Source organism: Bubalus kerabau, chromosome 11 (genome assembly GCF_029407905.1).
Source record: "Bubalus kerabau isolate K-KA32 ecotype Philippines breed swamp buffalo chromosome 11, PCC_UOA_SB_1v2, whole genome shotgun sequence".
In the NCBI taxonomy this organism is placed as follows: Eukaryota; Metazoa; Chordata; class Mammalia; order Artiodactyla; family Bovidae; genus Bubalus; species Bubalus kerabau.
Genome location: NC_073634.1, coordinates 25,200,401 through 25,207,145, shown reverse-complemented (window position 1 = coordinate 25,207,145; position 6,745 = coordinate 25,200,401). Strand labels below are relative to the sequence as shown.

At 38.2% G+C, this 6,745-nt stretch overlaps 1 non-coding gene across 1 annotated transcript; it reads left to right on the top strand.

Annotated features, from left to right (window-relative positions):
- Positions 1–4,747: 4,747 nt before the first annotated feature.
- TRNAY-AUA (transfer RNA tyrosine (anticodon AUA)) lies at positions 4,748–4,820 on the top strand. The gene has a single exon. It is a non-coding gene; the product is annotated as a tRNA-Tyr (tRNA).
- The last annotated feature ends 1,925 nt before the right edge of the window (positions 4,821–6,745 follow it).

Here is a 6,745-nt window from a genome sequence, read left to right as displayed (position 1 = left end):
AATATCAACCTTGGGCTTCCAATTAAACAGAACATAAACATACATTTATTTTTACTTCTCCCAACTCCACTAAGATTACAGTGAATTCAGTTCAAAAGCAGGGCAAATTTCTTAGGCTTAGGAATTCCTTGGAAGTACCAAGTGCCTTTGAGGTCATGGGAACTCAGTGAAAACCCACATGCTGAATATGAAATCTCTAGTTCTTTTCCCAGTATAACTCCTAAAAGGCAAAGCAGTCAGGTATATGTCCCTCAGCCAGAAGGTTGGAGAATTATCCCTAGGAAAAACTAAAACTAGACACCTAAATATATTGACATTTTGCACCCACAATGAAATATCTTAGTCACACTTTGATATACAAAAGTCAGCAAACCCCACAATCATATGAGACTTTCCAAAGAGCATTTCAATGCCCCATTTCAAAATGTACAGCTAAGGACTACCACATATTTAAGAAATACCTTTAAAATGAAGACAGAATACAAAATAACAGAAAAAAAAAGATACAAGAGTCAGAGATAATGCAGAGAAGAGAATATATGAAAAGAACAGTCTTTTGGACTCTGTGGGAGAGGGAGAGGGTGGGATGATTTGGGAGAATGGCATTGAAATACGTATAATATCACATATGAAACGAGTCGCCAGTCCAGGTTCAATGCACGATACTGGATGCTTGGGGCTGGTGCACTGGGACGACCCAGAGGGATGGTATGCGGAGGGAAGAGGATTCAGGATGGGGAACACATGTATACCTGTGGCGGATTCATTTTGATATTTGGCAAAACCAATACAATATTGTAAAGTTTAAAAATAAAAAAAAAATAAAAAAAAAAAACTATTAATGGTCATGCTCCAAGAGATTTTTGGAAACACTGCAAGAATGAGGTACTTTAAGGTGATATCAGCACCACAGAGGCACAAAACCTCCCTCATTTTTGTCCCCTTCCAATTCCCACCCCCAATTTCAGCTTTCATCCGTGGACAAAAGTGTCTGAGTCCAGCACCATACACCAGGGGACCTAGGAAGTCTCACCTACCCATAAATCAGGTAACAGGTAGACAGACCTCAGTCTTAGCTGTGGACTTTGCAGTAGCCCATGACCTGATTCCAGACCCTCTCAGCCACAGTCCATGAGTCCCTGGAAAACATTGTCTAAAACACTCACCCAGGGACTTCCCTGGAGGTCCAGTGGTTAAGACTCCACATTCCCAAAGCAAGGGGCCTGGGTTCAATCCCTGGTGAGGGAACTAGATCCCACATGCTGCCACTGAGAATCCTCAAGCCCCAGCAAGGGCCCGCATGCCGCAACTAAGACCAAGTGCAGTCAAATAAATACATACATAAATAAGTTCTTTGTAAAAAATAAAAAACAAAAACCACTCACTCATGGATGAGAGATTCTTTGTGGAAATCCAAGTTTCCAGAGAAGTGCCAGCACACTAGTGAAGCAAAAAAAAAAAAAAAAAAAAAAATCAATTTGGATCCATTGAAGTGGGTCAGAAGAACAATTTGACTTTACTTCCATCACCCCTCCTCCAAAATGGCACAGGTTAGGGCCAAGAGATCTTCTCTTGCTTGAGATTTCTCCTGCATAAGGAAGGGAATGTGTGAGTGAGCAACAGGGTTCTCCAGCTATGCAGGATGCTGCCAAAGAGGTTAATTTCTCTCTCATCCAGCCAGAGTAATGATTGTGAGCTACATGACTGGGAGGTAAGTGGAGGGGATAGAAGAGACTGGGAGAGTGGCAGATATATCTCTAGAGGAGAATTGGAAGGAATTAACTCCAACAGAAACTCTATCCTGTCCATGAGCTGCTGGGAACGTCTCACCCACAGATCTCCCCAGGTGACCCACAGGCACGCTACAGAACTCTGCATGCAGCATCCACACACCCTGTCTTCCTGTGACTGGCTACTTGCACACGCTCCCAACAGTGACAGCAAGAACTATATTTGGCAGACATCCAGTTAGCATGCACAAAAATCCAGTTCAAATATACTAGACACAGAGAGCCCATAGACTTGAACTTCATCTTTGGGAAAACACAAGAGGTTGTCACCCACTCAAACTAGTGTGTTGCAGAATCTGAAAAAGTAATACATGTTTAAGAATTCTGCAACAAGCAGCAGAAAGCATGGACCAGGTTACCCACAGAAGGACTGAGATACTTCAGAATCTCTAGCAAAACTAATGGAAGTCATATCTCTCCAGAAAGCAGTTATTAAAAAGATAGAGGATGTGACTGCTACTTCAAACATAAACAGCAATGCTAAATTTCAAGGAAAAAAATAATAATAAAAAAATAAAATAAAAATAAAAAATGCTAATATTTAAAAAAAATTAAAAAAAAAATAAAGGAAAAAAAAATCAAAGTAACATAAAACCAAAGGATCACAGTTTTCCGGTGATCAAACTCAGAGACATGGAGACCAGTGACTTAGCCATTAAGAATTAAAAATAGCTGTTTTTAATAAACTCAATTAACTATAAGAAAATACAGTGGCAATTTAACCAAATCAAGAAAGCAATATATGAACAGAACAAGTAAAATCATTAAAAAGTACCAAACTGAAATTCTAGAGCTGAAGAATAAATAAATTCAACAGAAACAATCAAGCAGGAAAAGAAATCTGTATTATGGAATACAAGAACTTTGAAATTATCCAGTCAGAAGAGAATAAAGAAAAACATGATAAGGAGTGAAGAAACCTATGTTATCTATGAATTACCATCAAAACTCACAATGTTTTTAATTATTGTAGTTCCCAAAAAAGAAGAGTGAGATGAGGGCAGAAAGTTTATTTAAAGAAATGATGGCAGAGAAAATCTGGAGAAAGATTTGGACATCCACATTAAACTGATAGATCATCAAATAAAAAATCAATATAGACAGTCTCCAAGAAACATTACAATAAAAATGTCAAAGATCAAAAGCAAAAGAGTCTTAAAAGTAGCAAGAGAAATAAAGCATGTAACTTAGGAAACCCCCAATAAGGCTTTAAGCAGATTTCTCAGCAGAAACTTTACGCGTCAAAGGATAATGGGATGGTATATATTCAAAGTGCTGAAAGAAAAAAAAAAACTGCCAAAGAAGAATATTTTACCTAGCAAAGCTTTCTTTCATAAATGAGGAACATTTGCTCCAGGACAAACAAAAGCTAGGAGTGTTCACCACCACTCCCAAGCTAAAAGATCTGAAGGGAGAAATAGACAACAATACAAGAGTACCAGGAAATTGAATATTCCACTTTCAACAATGAATAGATCAATCTTACATTTAAAAAAACAAAAAAATTCTGGACTTAAACCATACTTTAGACCAAATGGACCTAATCAACATATATGGAATATTCCATTCAACAGCAGCAGAATATACTCTACTTAAGCACACACAGAACATTCTCCAGGATAGTTCATATGACAGGTCACAAAGTAAGTCTTAGAAAAACTAAGAAGACTGAAATCATACCAAGTATCTTTTCCCCCCAAAATGACATGAACCTGAATATCAACAAACAAGAAGGCTGGAAAACTCACAAACATAAAGTTGTTTATGCTCCTGAACAACTAGTGGGTCAAAGAAGAAATGAAAACAGATATCAAAAATATCTTGAAACAATTGAAAATGGAAATACAACATACAAACACCTATAAGACATCACAAAGGCAGTTCTAAGAGAAAATTTTGTAGTGGTAAGTGCCTATACTAGGGGAAAAGATCTCAAACAACCTAACTTTACATCTCAAAGAAATAAAAAACCAACAACAAACTAAGTCTAATGTTAGCAAAAGGAAGGAAATGAAGATTAGAGCAGAGATAAAGGAAACAGACACCAGAAAAAATTAGAAGAGATCCATAAAACTAAGAACTCCTTTCTTGAAAAAATGCACAAAGATGACGGATCTTTAGCTAGGATAACCGGGAAAGATCAAATAAATAAAATCGGAAGAGACTTTGCCACTGATATCATACAAATAGAAAGGATCATAAAGAAACATTATGAACAGTTGTATGCCAACAAATTGGAAAGCCTAGAGGAAATGGATACATTTCTAGAAACATACAACCTACCAACACTAAATCATAAATACAAAACTTGAACAGACCAATAATGAGCAAGGAGAGTAAATCAGTAATTAAAAACTTTCCAGCAAAGAAAAGTGCTGGATCAGATGGTTTCATTGTAAAGTTTCCCCAAGAAATTAAAAATTACCATATGATCCAGCAATCCCACTCCTGGGCATATAGCCAAAGGAAATAAAAACAGGATCTTGAAGAGATATCTGCTCTCCATACTCACTGCACCACTATTCACAAGAGCTGGGGTATGGAAACCTCCTAAGTGTTCCTCAACAGATCAATGGAGTATTATTCAGCCTTGAGAAAAAAGGAAATCCTTCTTTTTGCAACAACATGGATTGACCTTGAGTACATTATGCTAGTGAAATAAATCAGAACAAATACTATATGCTCTCGTTTGTATGTGGAATTCAAAAATGCCAAACTCATAAAAACAGAGTGGCTGTCACCAGGTGCTAGGGATGGCAAGGAAAAAAAAATAGGAGAGACTGTCAAAGGGTACAAATGTGCAGTTGTAAGATGACTCAGTTCTGGGAATCTAATGTACAGCATGGTGATTATAGTTTATAATATGGTATTATATACTTGAAATGTTCTCGCCACAAAAAAAGGAATGCTAATTATGTGATGTGATGGAGATGTTAGCTAATACTAGTCATTGGACTTCCCTGGTGGCTCAGATGATAAAGCGTCTGCCTATAATGCAGGAGACCCAGGTTCGATCCCTGGGTCAGGAAGATCCTCTGGAGAAGGAAATGGCAGCCCACTCCAGTACTCTTGCCTGGAAAATCCCATGGACCGAGGAGCGTGGTAGGCTATAGTCCATGGGGTCGCAAAGAGTTGGACACAACTGAGAGACTTCATTGTCTGACTGTCCTATTGCAATATATAAGTATCAACTCAATATGGTAAATTTCTTAAACTTTTACAATGTTATATATCAAATGTATCTCAAGTAAAACTGGTAAAAATCACAATGGCAAAAGTTATTATCAGTAAAAGTTGATATGCATTTAAAAATGTGGTAGATCTAATTGTGAAATATTCCAAGGGAATATTTTAGAAAAGTAAAAATAAAGCATTAAAAAAAAAAAAAGAATGAGGTGCTTTAAAAACTAATGCAGAACAGTATGGAACAAGAGATAGTTTGTGATAAGTAAAAATACTATATATATACATACACACACACACACACACACACACATATATGTGCATATATATTGTGATATATATGTCTCAGAAGGTAACAGTTGAACAAATCTCCCAGGAAAGCAAGTAGTAGCAGTAGGTTTGGGGTATAAGCCACTTGGAATGCAGCTACACTAGCTGCTCCTACTGGAGCTATGCCATATTTGGCCCTACTCTGGAACTGAGCTTCCAGGGCACCATATAAATCTGCTGCTGCTGCTGCTGCTAAGTCGCTTCAGTCGTGTCCGACTCTGTGCGACCCCATAGACGGCAGCCCACCAGGCTCCCCCGTCCCTGGGATTCTCCAGGCAAGAACACTGGAGTGGGTTGCCATGTCCTTCTCCAATGCATGAAAGTGAAAAGTGAAAGTGAAGTCGCTCAGTCCTGTCTGATTCCTAGCGACCCCATGGATTGCAGCCTACCAGGCTCCTCCGTCCATGGGATTTTCCAGGCAACAGTACTGGAGTGGGGTGCCATTGCCCTCTCCACCATATAAATCTAGTCCCTCCTAAATGGTCTGAAGCAGACAGAGGCTTGAAAGTTTTTGTTCCTTCCTCCTATCACACAGTGCCAAACCATTCTTATCAATCAGATCATTCACTTCATTAGATAGATAGTTGGAATACAGGATGCCAAATATCGCCATATTCAATTCAAACCATATAGACACTGCCCTAAAGCAGGGAGATGGGAAACCCTCAGAAATGTCTTACTTACTGTGTATCATGTACCACAAAGGAAGGGGGTATAGCCCCCCTGCATTTCCTGCTTCCGCAGTCAGTTCCAAAGAAATGATTAAAACGTAGGAAAATATGAGCCTTTGTCACCCATCACCGTTGAGTAATAATCACTTCAGTCATGAAGGAGTCTACTCCGATAAGGAAGCACACTGCCTGGAAAATGTAATGTTTCATATTCATGCATCTGTGCTCTTGCAAATGCTTTCTTGGCACCATTGTATTTTGTATGATTAATTTTCCACTAGATTTACTAAGGAATAAAAGTCCTTCTTTACAGAAGTTTGACTTGTATTTTCTAAGTAACTCCTGACACCAAATGCTGAAATTATGCCTTAGCTTTCAGCAGGGGAAAAAAAAAAGGTTATTTTCTCCAGCTAGACATTTTTAGTTGGACATTATCTTTTCTAACATAACTCTTAAGTTTTATCATTTTTTTTTTTTTTTTTAGCAAAAGCACATACTAGATAGGCATTATAATATACTGAGTCTTCAGGTCTATTATAGCCCTCCTAAACTTACATATAGAAAAAAAAAACAGTAAAACTCAGGATCCCAGTTCTCCAGTCTAGGACATACAGAGCAAGCTACTGTACAACCCTCAGGGTACCAGAGTGTGCATAGGAGAGCTCCGTAAGAGCATAGCATGACACTGACCTAGGCTTGATACCCATTCTCAGAATGCAGAATCATCCCTCTTCTCTGAATTTAAGTTAGGAAAAGTGATAGAAGGGCTTC